The sequence below is a fragment of the Aedes albopictus genome, chromosome 1 (genome assembly GCF_035046485.1).
Source record: "Aedes albopictus strain Foshan chromosome 1, AalbF5, whole genome shotgun sequence".
NCBI classification, from domain to species: domain Eukaryota; kingdom Metazoa; phylum Arthropoda; class Insecta; order Diptera; family Culicidae; genus Aedes; species Aedes albopictus.
In genome coordinates, this window is record NC_085136.1 from 150,637,393 (window position 1) to 150,654,344 (window position 16,952).

The following is a 16,952-nucleotide window of genomic DNA, read 5'->3' on the forward strand; positions in this document are numbered from 1 at the left end:
AACGGTTTTGGAGGAGGAGAACGCAGCGAGGTCGGTAATGCTGCAGCAAGGGACCCGACAGAACGTGGAACGTTACAAGCAGCGGAAACACCAGACCGGCATCTTTCGGGAGACAAAGCACCGCCTGGAAGAAGTGGTGATTATAACAGTTCTGCGCCCTCCGATTCTAGAAGTACAGCAGACATTGCTGAGGATTTTGACCTAATCGTGTTTAACAACGGAACTTCAACTTTTACACGAGAGCAAGTGGACACTGCTACTACGTGTTTCTTGCTGATAGAGGAATTGCCAATCGATTACACTAGTTTACAAAATAAAATGATAGTCGTGAACTTCTGTCAACGGTCACAATTTTTGAAGCACAATTTAGCGCTGATTTCGAAACCGACCTTCAAAAAATTTTAAGTAGAACAGTTTTTGAGTTTTAGCTCAATATCTAGTTTTACAACTTTTCAAAATATGTAATTCACTACAATTCAAATATATTGCGTTTTGTTCAACCAATTTTAAATCTTTTTCCATAAATTAAACGCTGAATACAATACCATTCGATCATCTGAATTCAGGTTTTGTGTCAGATTGATGAAATTCAAGATATTGGTGAGTTTTAGGGTTAATCTCCCTAAATTTTAGCAAAATTCCCAAAAATTTTGGAAGAAATGTATTTTTTCCAATAAAAGAAAAACAATTTAAAAATTCTTTCTCGACGTTTATTTGATATATCATATATAGGCGAGTTACAGTAAAAAATCAGCTCAATCGGAACATTGATAACGGAGAATGAGATGTTTGAAGTGAGCGACTTTGCTTAAAAATAGAACAAAAATCGATTTCAAATCATCAACCTTGTATGAAAAGTCGAAAAAATTTCCGCTCTACGGTGTTTTTTTTTCTTTCGCTTTTTCGAACTCAGGGCATGATTCTACACCAAAAATGATCACAGCTTACCGAGTTCAAAAATGCTGTAAACTAGTGTTATGTACTACTCTTTTTTTACACTTGGAATACGTGTCGAAAAAAACATGTAAAAAACCGTGTTAATTCGCGAATCCGTGAGGAAAAACCGTGTTTATTCGCGCAACCGTGCTAATTCGGTAACCCACGTAAAAAAACTGAGAGACCTTCAGATATCCGAGATGTTTCAGAGAGTTCAAGCAGAATGGGAGGGAGTAGTGTAGTGGGGAAGGGGGCAAGGGATGGCTGAAGGGTTTGGAGGAGGGGAATGCATACTGGTTTAAAGGAGGATTCCAGAGTATTTTAGGGGTGTCAATGGCGGTTTAGATGGACGAAGAGAAGAATCAAGGATACTGTCACGAAGTGTTCAAGGAAGCTTTCAGCAGATCTACGTATGCAATCAATGGGTGTTTGTTATCCTTCTGCTGAAGCGCAGCATTCTATAGATCTATTAAACATGGTTCAGTAAAGTAGTTATGCCCACAAATGTTGGAGGGCCTCCATAAACCTTCGCGAATATAGGCCTCATGATCTACAAGCGTAATCAACAGCTTGTTGTTACATAAATGATACGGTGCAACATCTTACAGATCCATAAGGCATAGATCTGTAGAGATATAATTCTCAAAGATGTTCTAGGTCATCCAAGAACTTCCGCGAGTAAAGGCCTTTAGGTCTACGAGCCTGATCTATGAATTGTTGTTACATAAATGATACGGTGTAACATCCTACAGGTCCGTGGAGCATTGATCTGCAAAGAACAAATTTCCAAAGATGTTCTAGGTCCTCCCAGAACTTCCGCGAGTGAATACCTTATGATCTACAAGCGTAATCGATGGATTGTTGAAACATCACTGATATGGTGTAACTTCCTACAGGTCCATTGAGCATTGTGCTGAAGAGAACTAATTTCCAAAGATATTCAAGGTCCTCCAAGGACTTCCGCGAGTAAGGTCTTCAGGTCTACAAGCGTAATCAATGAATTGTTGTTATATTACTGACACGGAGCAACATCATGCAGGTCCATGGAGTATTGTTCTGTAACGAAACAATTTCCTAAGATGTTCTAGGTCCCCCAAGAACTTCCGCGAGTGAAATCCTTAAGATCTGCAAGCGCAATCGATGGATTGTTGTTACATTCCTGATACGGTGCAACATCCATGGATTATTGTTCTGTAAAGAAATAGTTTCAGAAGATGTTCTAGGTCCTCCAAGAACTTCCGTGAGTAAAGGCCTTAAGATCTACAAGCATAATACAAGCCAAATATAATAATTATTATGCTCATGGCAAGCGATAAATATCCCGGCATGCCCCTCTCAGTTGGCACCTATAAGTGGCTACGATCACCATTTTTCATCAGACGGAACTATATTTCTTTAAAATCCATGGAGATAGCATCCATTCTTCATGACAATACATCCTCTTTTTTTTCCTTTGCTGTCTTTTCTGGCTAAGACCATGGGTGGTCCATCTCGCCGGTACATCCTCTTTGACGATAATAGTAGTTTACGCAACAAGGTGCAGAATAACGATTTTTACAGCACGAGTCGTACATTTATCCAACGAGGCTTGCCGAGTTGGATAACTACGACGAGTGCTGTAAAAATCGAATTCTGCACCGAGTTGCGTACAATGTTTTTTGCAAGTTCATAAATTACCGCTTGAACAAAATTTTTTATCAAACTGCATACTGATGCTCATAGCCATGTTTAAGAAAATCTGATCATAGCAGGTTATACTGTGCAGTTGTCACAATTTTTCAAAACTGCATCCAGAAAGCATCAAGAAGTTGATCAAAACAGAAAACAGTGCTGTAATGGTTCATTACGCAACGCAAATCAGTGCTGTAATGAACCATTACAGCACTGTAAATTTGGTGTAGGAAAGTAGGCCTTTTCCTGTCAGATTTGCATGAGGTAAAACAGCCTATTACGATGAGAAATTGCAAAAATCAACTTTTCACCATGATGGAAAATATCTTTACCCTATACCTAGTGAAAAGACAAAGGTAAATCTGCCGGTCACGATGATATTGGGAGCCCGTTACTCTGAAGTAGGTACCTATAAAATCTAAACTTCAATCCTGTTACCTATGAAATTTAATACGCAAGCGAAATGGAAGCCGGCAGTGACATTTCCGTGATTTTCGCCCTACAAATGACACTTCCAGTTCCCTTCAAGACTGACGGCCAGCAAATGCTGCTCCTACCGTTCCAAAACAGAGTCAAAACAAAACATTCCAGTTGCATGAATGATACCTACACTCCGTCGTGTAGTGGAATGGCATTTCGCATACCTACACCCATACGATCCCCTAAATAGCCCCATCTTTTCCTTCTAGATAACGGTCACCCACCCACCCATCGCGGCATCGCACTCACAATCACAGCGACAGGCACGAAACATCGGCGACGGCGGCGGCGACGTTTTCCAGTAACTTCCGGCAACGCGTGCGTAGAACCAACAATAACAAACACCCGAACGGTACTCAGCCAGAAGATTCTCACGCCTGGTTGCTACCAAGCCGAGAGTCGCCCGTCGTCGGTCGGTCGGGTGGATTTCCAGTCCCAGTCAAACCGAGACTTTCATTGCGATGAGTTTACATAATCCGTCGGTGTGCGGCTGCGGTTGGTTTGTAAATTTTTCAGCAAAAAATAGAGGTGAAAGGAACAGCAACGTTCTACGTTTATTGTGGTGATTTGGAATTAGATATGCAAGGTTTTCCGTGAAGAAAAACAGGCGCAGCTCTTTGTTCACCTGGTGAAGATGATAGCGGGCCTAGGGATTGGCCCATAGGTGTCCTCGAAAACGCTGTCAGCTGCTGGTTGTGTGATTTTATTTTGTTCAGGGTGTGTGCCTGAGAAATTTTCCGCCGTCCTACGTCACGCCAGGGAAAAGGAATACAGCCAGTGGTGGAACGTTGATTGGTGGTGGATGAAGAGCCGTTCCATGCGAAAGATGCAAACGTTCAACCGGGCACGAAGAAAGCTGTTTAGTGATTTGGGTTTTATCAAAAAAGTGATTCTTCGAGAAAAGTTACAGATAATATTGATTTATTAGCATCGTTTTAATTCTACAACTCGACAATAGGTCACAAACATTTTCATAGTGAAACGAACGATAAGCACCATCAAATTCAAAGTTATGGCAGAAAATCTTGTTCTTGAATTATTAGTTTACATAACAAGGTTCAGAATGAAGATCTTTACAGCACGACTCGTACATTTATCTATTGAGGCTTGCTGAGTTGGATAATAACGATGAGTGCTGTAAAAATCGAGTTCTGCACCAAGCTGCGTTAAACGTTTTTTGCAATTTCATAAATTACCACTTGTGGATAATTTTTAACTAAACTTTTTTATCAAACTGCACACTGCACAGTGATCCACGAACCAGATTTACGAGGAAAGATGCATTCAACGCCTACAAATGAGTTTTTAGGCAAATATGGTCTTCTACAAAGTTGTCCCTAATAATAAGGCCTACTTTCCAATGTGCATGGAAATTAGGGTGGTCCATATTTTCAAAGAAATTGGTCACCAAACTTTTTTTATTTTCAAGAATAACTGTATATATTCTTCGGGAAAGTTGTAGATCCATCAATTTTGAGCAAGTTTGCTGACACTTTTTATGTAGCTTTAGAATTGACCGATTTAGAGGTATTTTTCTGAATAAGCTTAGGGTGGTTCAAGAAAAACCGGTTTTCTGGCGTTAACTTTTTCAGGTTCGATTTTTCATCAAAGTCGCCCAAGAAACACTTGTAGAGCATTTGAAGACGCGTCGTTTCGTGCGCTGAGATGGTCGTTATCTCTTTTGGTTCAATAGTTACAGTCTTTTTTCTTAAAAAAATCATTGTTTTTTAAAAAGGTGTTATGACGGGTTGGGGCAAACATGAAAAATATCTTTTGCCCGCATTCGAAAGAAGAAATGTTGTTATGAAACATATCAAAAAATTAGAGGGGTGTTATTTTTGTAACTCAAGTGAAAAATACTTGAAAAGTGCCTTTTTTCTAGAAAGGCATCAATATCTTTTAAACGGAATGACGTAGCAACATTCTCAGCGCACGAAAGTGTGCGTTTTTGAAAGCTCTAAAAATGGTTCGTAGACAACTATGATGAGAAATTTGAAACAAAGCGTTTAAACTGTTTTGACCAAATTTGGAGCATTTTCCCATAGTTTTCATAGGGTGACGCTCTAGGTGACGCTAGAACAAATCGTTTTACTGCTTTATCTTTTTTGTTTCAAATTTATCGTCAAAGTTGCCTAAGAACTACTTTTAGAGCTTCCAAAAACGCGCATTTTCGTGCGCTGAGAATGTTGCTACGTCATTCCGTTCAAAAGATATTGATAATTTTCTAGAAAAAAATAGGCACTTTTCAAGTATTTTTCACTTGAGTTACAAAAATAACACCCCTCTAATTTTTTGATATGTTTAATAAGGGGCTGTCCATAAACCACGTGGTCATGAGGGGGGGGGGGTGGTTCGGCCAATGACCATTTTGTATGGACGAATAAAAAAAATTGTATGGACTAATGACCACCCGGGGGGGGGGGGGGGGGGGGGGGGTTGAGAAGTCCCAAAAAAATGACCACGTGGTTTATGGACAGCCCCTAACAACATTTCTTCTTTCGAATGCGGGCAAAAGATATTTTTTATGTTTTTTTGGGACTTTTCAAACCCTTCCCCCCCTCCCCCCGCGTGGTCATTAGTCCGTACAATTTTTTTTATTTGTTCATACAAAATGGTCATTGGCCGAACACCCCCCCCCCCCTCATGACCACGTGGTTTATGGACAGCCCCATAACACCTTTTTAAAAAACTTTGATTTTTTTAAGAAAAACGCCTGTAACTATTAAACCATAAGAGATAACGATCATCTCAGCCAGGGTGCAAAATGTTCGTAGTCATTGATTGAAAAGAGCACGAATTTGAATAATTCTGCACTGAATATTCAAAACAAACAAACTCATTTTCGCTCTCTCTCTCTCTCTCTCTCTTCACACAGTTCGTAGTCATTGAATATGAAGCCGATCCAGAAACATCTTCATAGTTACCTACGTTTTTGGCTACGATTCCTTCCAAAAACACTCCACAACAATAAAATGGGAAAATATCTATGTAAAGCACCGTTAAATGTAATCGAAACGTTAATATTTTATCAGCAATTTAACACGTTGTAAGATGTTTACAAATATTCATTGACTTTCATTCAGTTGACAAACGAGTATCGAGCAGTTGAATATGAATATGCAGGCAAGTGAATGAAAATTGCCGCACGGTGAACTTCAACTCGTCTGCTCGAAAATTTTGCGCCCTGATCTCAGAGCACGAAACGACGCGTCTTCAAATGCTTTCTTGGGTGACTTTGATGAAAAATCGAAACTGAAAAAGTTAACGCCAGAAAACCGGTTTTTTTTAACCACCCTAAGCTTATTCTGAAAAATAAATCTAGATCGGTTATTTTAAAGCTGCATAAAAAGTGTCTTCAGCAAACTTGCTCAAAATTGATAGATCTACAACTTTCCTGAAGAATGTATATGATTATTCTTTCAAATAAAAAAAAAATTGGTTCCCAATTTCTTTGAAAATATGAACCACCCTAATTTTCATGTACATTGAAAAGAGGGCCTGTTTTTTAGGAACAACTTTATAGAAGACCATATTAATCTAGAAAATCATTTGAAGGCACTGAATGCATCTTTCCTCGTAAATCTGTTTCTTGGACCATTGTGCACTGATGTTCATAGTTATGTGTAAGAATGTCTGATCATAGCAGGTTGGTTGGTGTGATATTTGTAGGTGGTAATTTGGAGTGGGAAAGTAGGCCTTTTCCTGGCAGATTTTCGTGAGGGAAAACATCCTATCACGATGAAAAACTGCAAAAAAAAAAATACACCATTTGGTACTTTAGAGTTTCTATGTAGTTACTGAAACCTAACTATAGTTAAATCAATGTTGCGAAACATTGAGAAATGTTATTTTTATCAATACAAAGATCCTGTAGTAGCTTAACTGTTTGGATTATAAGAAAATATAAGTATGTACCTAGTTGATAAGCCACATTTTGATGTTTTCTTCCGAGGATTTTTAGGTTCATCTATGGTCATGAAGTTAGTCAGGTGTTGGTAAATAATGCAAATTTTTGCACATTCTGACATATTTCTGCTGTTATCTTTCTCCAGGTTGTTTTTCGTGATGAATGATTTCTCATTACAATATGTAGTTCCACCATAACTCGCCAAGTTATGGCCTCCACATTTAACAAATATTTTTTTATCTTATGGTTGTTTTGATCACCGTTTACGTTATCCTTTTCTATTACGATTGGTGTTTTTCGGTGACGATTGAAAACTCCTTCTTTATTTTTCTTTACGTTTCAACCTACTTTATTACTTTCGGTCATCTTCAGAACTGTCAAATAACATAATACAAAAAAACCCTAATTAATCCACCTAGCGGTGATGGCGCCTTTCTCGTGCCTTCGAAACCCCATTTCAATAAAACTCAAGCGAAATGTTTATGTTAGAGTGACTGGAAGGGTGAGTGGCGTCATGTTCCGATTTCGACAGGTCCCCTGCTCGTTTGGAACGCGCGTTTGTATGGATTTGACAGCAATTTGACACATGATCTTTGTTCCAATTTTGACATTGACGCCACTCTAAGTTAAAGGCACTCTAGATTATGTATATCGCACTTTCATACAATTAACAGAAATCCATTTCATCATACCAGAAATCATATCGTTTATCTGGCTTTCGATGTTTGAGCCTCAAACACTTAAGAAAAATACGCTATCTTGAATTTGAAGCCGCCATTTAAGATTAAAAATTGTCATCTTGGATGTTCTGGTCGCCATTTTTGGAATCCAGACATCATCCCCATACCAAATATACCAATAATGCCCTAAAACTCAATTAAACAGCCGCGATATTGAATTCTGAGCCGCCATCTTAAATTTTAGATCGGCATTTTGGATATCCTGATCGCCATTTTGGACTCTGGATGTCTTCCCCATACCAAATATAGTATAATAACCAGTCATCAGGTTATCAGGAAAGCCATTATTTGTTGTATCGCATGCATGAGTTTGGTACTCTTTTATATTTGGCCACACCCGTCGAGACCCCCGGAACCGGTTCCGGACAACTACCGGTTCAGATATGGTCTGATACTGCTTTCCTGCAGACCGTTCATCACGTTATCAAAAATGCCGCTGTTTGATGTGTCGCATGCATGAGTTTGGTACTCTTTTATATTTGGCCACTTCCGGTGGGACATCCGGAACCGGTTCCGGAACACTACCGGTTCAGATATGGTCTGATTCTGTTTTCCTGCTTACCGTTCGTAAGATTGTCGAAAATGCCTCTGTTTGATGTGTCGCACGCATCGGTTTGGTACTCGTTTATATTTGGTTACATCCGGCGGAACATCCAGAACCGGTTCCGGAACACTACCGGTTCAGATATGGTCTGATACTGTTTTCCTGCTTACCGTTCATCAGGTTATCGGAAATGCCGTTGTTTGATGTGTCGCATGCATGGGTTTGGTACTCTTTTATATTTGGCCACATCCGGTGGGACATCCGGAACCAGTTCCGGAACACTACCGGTTCAGATGTAGTCTGATACTGTTTTCCTGCTAACCGTTCATCGGATTATCGAAAAAGCCGCTGATTGATGTGTCGCATGCATGAGTTATGTTCAATTTGATATTTGGCCACTTCCGGCGGGACACCCAGAACCGGTTCCGGAACACTACCGGTTCAAGTATGGTCTGAGACTATTTTCCTGCTTACCGTTCATCAGATAATCGTAAATGCCGTGGTTTGATGGGTCGCATGCATGGGTTTGGTGCATTTTCATGTCTGGCCCCTTCCAGGGGTACCGGTTCCGGAGCACCTAAATGGCCATAACTCCGGAACGGCTGGACCGATCCGAACCATTTTCAATAGGAAACAATGGGACCAGATGCCGCGTCGAATGAGTCATCAATCGTTAAAATCGGTTGATATTTACTATCTAAAAGTGAGGTGACCTTTTTTTGTACACATACACACACACATACATACACACACACACACATACACACACACAGACATCATCTCAACTTGTCGAGCTGAGTCGATTGGTATATGAAACTTGCCCCTCTGGGGGCTCTATCGAAATTTTATTTTTGGAGTGAACATATAGCCTTTCGGTACACCTTGGTGTACGAGAAAGGCAAAAAATCACAATTGGGTTGTTTAGTGAATAAAATATTGCTATTTTCTAAAGCCTAATCGAATGAGCTCATTTTTCTAAGTATTACGTGATTTTATTGGATTCCAATACCTTTGTTTTGATGGCTAAATTAACAACACAGTTTTAATTTTTGTCGATAGAATGACAGTTCAATCGATAAAATGACAGTTCGACCCGAACAAAAAAATTTCCCCATACAAACTTTAAATGAATTTTAAAAATAGTTCCCGTTGTCCAAAAATTATGAAATTTTGGATTTCGACTAATTTTTGGGCGGAGAATCCGATTATGAAATAATCCGGAAACCCCTAAAGAACCCAATTACACATAAAGTAGGTTGAAACGTAAAGAAGAATAAAGAAGGAGTTTTCAATCGTCACCGAAAAAGACCAATCGTAATAGAAAAGGAAATATTTTTTTACGTAGAGGTATCAACCGTCACATGTTTGCGATCATGACTAGTGAACATAGTTAAGTTTCTGGGTAAATGATCGAAGTGACCAATATGTTATCAATCAATTTTTGATTATATAATTTAGTAGTCCCAGTGGCGTAGCCCGAAATTTGCTGTAGGAGGGGTTTTCGACGATCAATGATAACTTTTTGTAAAGAACTATGAACAATGAGGTTAATTACATTAAATTTGATTCGTGGGTTCGAAATAGAGAAAAAATATTTCACCATAAAGTGTTTTATACTGAAAATTGGTTCCCAAAAGGTTGGCTTTGGGTGGGGTAGGGGTGGTTCTGAACCCTGAACAAACACCCCCCTTCCACCCACCCCCCCGTGGCTATGCCACTGAGTAGTCTATGACTTTTATTAAAATAAGTAAACACAAATGCTTTTAAAAACATAAAATTAGTTGGAAACATAACGTACAAAAAAAAAACAAAGGTTGACGACTTGTTTTTTTGCAATTCGATTTTTAGTCAGATTCTTGCCAAATTATCGGCTCATTTGGTTGAACATTTTTACTATAGCCAACCAAGTTAATGGAATCATCATAGATTATTGATCTTTCCGTTCTCGTCTACGAGTTTTCATAGTTTTGTTTTTTTTTGTCTATCGTGAACCTCCTTGAAAGTCGATGGCATTTATGACTACTTACTTACTTTCAGTCCTGCAGCCGTTGAGTGTTCTCCACTGATACCTACACACCTAATTTCGCTGGCGTATAGCAGCACAGATTTAATTTTCGAGTTGAAAATTCGGATTTTGACGTGTAGAATAATCTGATTATTTTTCCATACATTTCTTATACTAGCAAAGGCAGCCCTCGCCTTCTTGATCCGTGCACCTTTGTCGATCTTGTAGCCACCATATGCTACCAAGATATTGGACGCTTTCAATATTCTCCACTACTTGCCCAGCTATCGTAAAACTGGAAGGGTTGACCGTGTTCCCATCCAACGATTTGGTCTTGTTGACGTTGATAGTAAAACCTTCCGCCGAGAGGCGATCGACAAGATCATCGAGCTTGCTCTGCATATCAGAGCGCCGTTGAGCTAAGAGAGCAACGTCATCAGCCAGTTCGAAGTCATTTAGGTGCTTCATAGTATTGGACTGCCACAGCAACCCACGATTTGGTTCACGATTAATCTCACCTATCAGGTATCAGGATCTCGTTGATTACGATCAGAAACAGCAGCGGTGATAGTAGACATCCTTGCCTCACTCCAGCAACGCCCCGGATAGGATCGGACAAGACACCGTTGTGCAGTACTCTGCACGAAAATGCCCTATACTGTGCTTCAATGAGGACAATGATTTTCTCAGGGGCACCCTTGCCCCAAAGGGCTCCCCACATATTTTCGTGATTGTGACAGTCGATAGCTTTTTCGTAATCTATGAACACCAGGAAGAGAGATTCCTGGAATTCATTGATTTGCTCCAGAATGATACGGAGCGTGACAATATGGTCCACACAGGATCGTCCGGCACGGAATCCTGCTTGCTGTCGTCGGAGAGTTGCGTCAATCTTCTCCTGTATCCGGTTAAGGATCTCTTTGCAGAGGACTTTGAAAACGATGCACAGCGTCATGATACCCCGCAAAGTATCGCATATAATCAGTTCCCTTTTTGGGCACCTTTACCAAGACGTCTTGCATCCAATCGACTGCAAATGTTGCGGTTTTCCATATGTTGCAGAACAATTGATGCAGCAGTTGTGCAAATATTACGGGGTCATCTTTGAGCATCTCTGCTGATATGCGATCGACCCCCGGGCCCTGTTCGATTTCATGCTACGGATGGCTGTGTCTATCTCCTGCAATGATGGAGCGTCGGTGTTGATACGGGTAATCCGTGGAACCCTTGGTGGATCCTGCTGAAGTGTAGGTGGTATGGCCGATACTTGAAAAGGATTCAAAAGTGCTCGAATCAGCATTTCAGCAGGTCAGCAGGGTCTGTCACAGACAGCTGTCCAGATGTGACTTTCATGAGCGTAGAATTCATCTTAGCCCCACTAAAACGACGTGAGACATCGTATAGAGGAGACGAATGTCGCCAGTATTTGTGGCTTTCTCGTCTTCGTCGGCTAGGGAGTTCGCCCATGCTCGTTTGTCCCGCCTACATGAGTGTTTCACTTCTTTCTAGAGAGCCGAATAGCATTGACGAGCTACGGCTTTGGATCCTCGTGTATTCGCTCGCTATATCGCGGCTTTAACGCGGCCTTTGCTCCTTCATCTTCTTCCCGGTGTCATCGGTGATCCACTGCTTTCTCTGGGTGCGCAGCTCACCCAAATTATTCTCGCCGGTGACGATGAAGGCGTTATTGATGGCGCTTTATTGATCTTTGACGCTTCCACCTTCCGGAATATCCGCATCACGGTTCTCCAGCTCCTCGACGAGGGATCTTTTCGTCGCAGCGTCTTCTGTCGATGGATCTTCGCAATGCGCTGCTGGATCCCGCCGATTAAGAGATGATGGTTGGACGTAATGTCGGCGCTACGTTTGCTCCGTACATCAAGACGGCTCCGTATTTCCGGCTGATGAAGATGTGGTCAATTTGATTTTCCGTGGCGCCATCACGGGAAACCAATGTCACTTTGCGTACTGGTCGATGAGTAAAGAGCGGTCCCCCAATATCCATGTCATTGTTGCCACAAAACGCTGTAAACAGCTTTCCGTTAACGCTCATTTATTCGAGACCATGGCGTCTCATGATGTGCTCATAGTCCGAGTTGCCGTAACCAATCTTCGCGTTGAAGTCGCCCATGACTATATTGATATCACCTTTCGGAATCTTATCCACGACAGCATTCAGTTGACTGTAAAAGTTATCTTTGTCTTGTAATTCGGCGGCATCGGTTAGCGCGGAACGTAAGGTCAAGCATGGGAAAACTCATTCGCTCACCCGAATGCCGGCGATGCAAAATAGCCAAAAGAACGCCAACAACCCAATACTGAGTGAGTGCACGGCGCACCATGAACGAACGCAACACGAACGGCTCGCCACCGACGCTACCGAAGCGATTCAGGAGAGAAACAAATAGAGTGCGAAATGAATCAGCTTGCATCGGTGTATACGAAAAGAACGTTCGCTCTCTCAACTACCGAGTGGCATTCAGCTGATTAAATCAAAACGCGCTCACTGATTCAATTCCCAGTACTGAATGCTTCCACTGAACGCTGAGTGAACGTTCTAAAACGAATGCTCTCGCACCCGATTCAGTAGGCAAACATTCGTTCAATATTGGTTCGTTCGTCTTCGGCACGCAGATTCAGTAGCGATTCATTCGGTCGTCGTTGCTTGCGTCGCCCGGTGCTCGGCGATTGAAAAGATTGGGCGATGGATGTGGAAAGATTTTGCTTGGCTGGGGGACAAGCACACTCGCATCAGATTGTGCGTGGTTGTGAGTGAGGGATGCGCAATAAATGATTGATTTTTTCCCATCCTTGCGTAAGGTTTCGAACCCGTGCTCTGAATGTGGTTACGGTTATCTTCTCATTAGGTTCTCACTTCATGAGCGCTGAGCGCGGGGTAGGAAACCAACTATACGATGTCGATGAGCGTGTTCACCTCGTAGGCCAGAGTATGGTAGAATTTGACCCCACGTCAATCTGTGTTCTCCAAAGTTCGGCCAACGGACTTCGCTCAGTCCTAGAATGTCAAGCTTCATACGGCATACCTCATAGGCTAATAGTGTCAGTTTACCCTGCTGGACTAGGGTTAATACATTCAAAGTTCCAATTCGTTTCCTTTGTTTCGATTTCTGTAACGGGTTTTGGGTTTCGAGTACAGTAGGTTCACAGACAAACAGACGTAACTCTTCGAACATTTTTCGATTCACATCATAGTCACGGCAACATGTTTGCCCAATGCTAAAAGGTCTGAGTTTGGCCGACTATCAACTAGATGGCGGTAGTGGGCAAACGTCAAACTCGAGCAAAAACGATGCGAGCGCCACGGATGGTCAGTTGGCCAACTATCAAATTTTTAAATAGACCGTTAAATTGATGTACGATGGGAATCATCAGAGTGTTACGTCTGTTTGTCTGTGGTAGGTTGTTGGCCTAAGGTCCCCTATCCACCGTGGTGGGGCCGCCACCTTAGGTATAGGTTCTGGTGGAGAAACATTTCATACTCAGCCGCTGGATGCCAGAACAGACGCTGTTTGAGCCGCACCTCCTTAGTGAACAGACGCTTGAGTCGTATCTCCTCAATCTAGCTGAAGTCAGAAGGGCAACAGTGCCCAGGCTGAACTACCAGCAAAACGGTCTTCCGTAAGGTTTTTCTACTGTACTCCGGTCTCACGACAACGTAGAAATAAGAATTGTTAGGAGGATAAGGTTCCTTGCAGCACGCGTAGTGTCAACAGTTCGCATAACCCGGAAGTAAACAAAGATTTCAATTGGGACGTTAGAACAAAGAGATGATGATTATTTCATCACTCGTCAACACTTCACCTTGTGAATCAAAGCAATACAAATGAAATAATTTTAATCGAATATTTAGTCATAGGGAAACCAATGTGTGATGGTTTAATGAAAAACTTGTTCATCTGCCTAGGTCCAGAATTTGTCCAAGTGTGTAAACCTGTAATTACCCACGCGTAAAGGTGACCTTCAAATCCCGTGTGCATCTTCAAGAAACCGTGGTCAAGGAAAAGCCGCCGACAAGTGGTCCGATAACAGTCGCCATAAATGTACCTGTTTCACGTGGATAACGCCCGGGAGAGATTCTATGAACGCCACCACAAAGAGAAAATATTGCTTATGGAAAAATGGATGTTTTTTGCTGCTAAAAAGGCTAAATGACGAAAGAAAAAAGCGTTCCAATGTGTTTATCGCACAGTGAAGTGGAGCTGGATGTGTGTGAAAACGGCAGTGTGGTCCCTATTCATTTTGTCGTCGTCGTCGAGGGAGAAAAATAACGTGTATTGAAGTGATTTTCTGTGCCTATTCGTCGGTCATATAATAATCAGTAGCCGTATTCGTGAAGCAAGAAAAATAAAAGAAAAAAGAAAACCGTGGATGACGATGATGGTGTGCCAGCAGGTGGTAAGGAGGGGACGAATGCTATCACCGCTATCCATTGCTGCCGCTAGCTAGACTTCCCATCAGGACAGGGAGAGGGTGGTGTTTTTCGAGTTTCAAGATAATCGCGACCGCGCGAGTGTCTGCTCAAGGGAAAGCTCCCAACTACGGTTGGTAGGAGACAGTCGGCTTTCTTCGTTCGTTCGTCTTGGTGGGATCCCTTGGCTCTGTTAACATTCGTCGTATCGTTTGTCCTTCGGACTGCGAGGGGTTCCCAGATGGTGGAGTATTTCGCGTAGTGCTTTCATGTGGTTTGAGTCTAACAACCGGGGGAAATATTTTCCAGCATAAATCATGCTGTGTGCATTGGCGTAACTAGAGGGGGGGCCAGGGGGGCCAGGCCCCCCCCAGAATCCGCCAGCCCCCCCCCCCAGAAATTTTTCATGACTTTATATATGGAAATTAGAAAAAATCTGAAAACCACTATCGTGGTGACAAACATAGATCTATATTCTCAATTTAGTTGAAAATCGGAGCAAAGAACAAACAGCTATACAGTTCACCACTTCCGAAGTTAGGTCCGACGCACGGATTTAGAGAAAAATCCAACTTCGCTAGTCGGAAATTCCGGGTTTCAACTGCACGTACAGTAATAGAAATTTATTTGGCATAATATACGTTTAAATTGACAGTTATTGGAGACAATTCTCAACTTGTCACTCTTTACAAGATCATTGTCCAAAATGGTCTATGTAATTAGTTAGTTTTGTTTGGAAATATTATTTAATCAGAATTATATAAAAAGCAATACTTTGTACATCTTCTTTTTCAAATCGCTGAGAAATTAAATGTAAATGATAATTTCCAGGAATTCCTGGATGGGTATTTTTAAGAATCTTTGAATTTTCAAGCAGCATTACTGCAAAATATGGTTAAGTGATTCTTTATGGAAATCCAGTATCATGTGGGAAAAAACTCTGGTTGAATTTGGAATGGAATTCCAGCAAAAGTTTGTGAATTCCTAGTGAGAATAGATGTACGTAGCTGAAACGTAAACGCGAATGTATTCATTAAAACCATGCTGGAGGTGATTTCTAGTCGGTCACTATTAATTTCTTTTATTTCGTGGGCCTGGTGTATTTTTTCGTCTATCAAACAACGCACAAATTCAAATGGTCAATGAGGAAGTTTTAATATATTTAATAGCTGGTGCTGCAAGATGTAATCGTAAATTTGAAGGTATTTATGATTGGACTTGTAAAAGACTTGGTATTCATGAGATAATTGTGAAAGAATTCCTGGATGATTTCTTGGAGAATTTCTTGGCTTCTATGTCCCTCTAAAATTATCTAAAAGAATTTCAATACAAATAGCTGGAAGAATTCTTCTAGAAATCCTTCAAATTATTCAAAAAATCTACAAGTAATCCTAAAAAAAAACCCTAGGGTGAATCCCTGAAAAACATTATGAACGGAATACTGTAATTTTTTAACTAACCGCTGAATAAATTTTTAAAAAAATCCCGAGAGAAATTTCGGAAGAAATCATTACAAGAATTCTCGGAGCAATACCTGCAGGAATCCCTGGAGTAATTTGTGAAAGTATACCTGGAGGAATCCCTGGATGAATTCCTGGAGGAATCCGAAAAGCAATTATGCTAGGAATTTCAGGAAAAAAAAATCTGAAGAATCCGCATCAGAAATCCCTGCAGAAATTACCAAAAAAAAAATTTTTAGATGAATCCTTGGAGGAATTTCTGGATGCATTCCTGGAGGAATCCTTAGAGGAATTCTTCAAGAAATCACAGAAGGAGTTCCTAGATGTATTTCTAGAGGATATCCGGGAGAACCTTCTGGAAAAATTCCATGCGGAATCTCTGGAAAAGTTCCTGGACTAATGCCTGCAGCATTAGGGGATTTTTTTATTATCGTACAAATTGGTATGAAGTTTCTGAAGGTTAATGAAATTAGGTAGGGATCATATATATTTGAAAAACTAAATTGAAAAAAATCAGGGTAGCCTAATTTTCCGGAAAACTCCAGTGAAAATCAAACATTTTCCACAGACATCACCTACTTTGAAAAATCATAGAACGAAGCATTATAGGCACATTTTTTTTTGTGAAATCATAAGCAAATTTTCTCAGCAATTCCAAGATGGATTTCTGGAGGAAATCCTAGAAAATTTTTTGGACAAATTCCTGGCGGATTCCCTGGAAAAGTTAATGGATTGATTGATTGATTTGTCTTTTTTATAGAGACTTTTAGCCCTTGGCTC

General features: G+C 41.0%; 1 protein-coding gene across 5 annotated transcripts in view; it reads left to right on the plus strand.

Moving 5' to 3' along the window:
* The first annotated feature begins 3,430 nt into the window (after positions 1-3,430).
* Positions 3,431-16,952, plus strand: part of LOC109424901 (uncharacterized) — a 201,252-nt gene continuing 187,730 nt past the window's right edge. The window contains exon 1 of one of the 5 annotated variants that reach the window (XM_062845591.1): positions 3,431-3,615. The gene's annotated coding sequence lies outside the window, so the exon portion shown is untranslated. The remainder of the gene's footprint in view (positions 3,616-16,952) is intronic. The other 4 variants (XM_062845594.1, XM_062845592.1, XM_062845593.1 and 1 more) reach the window with 4 other exon arrangements.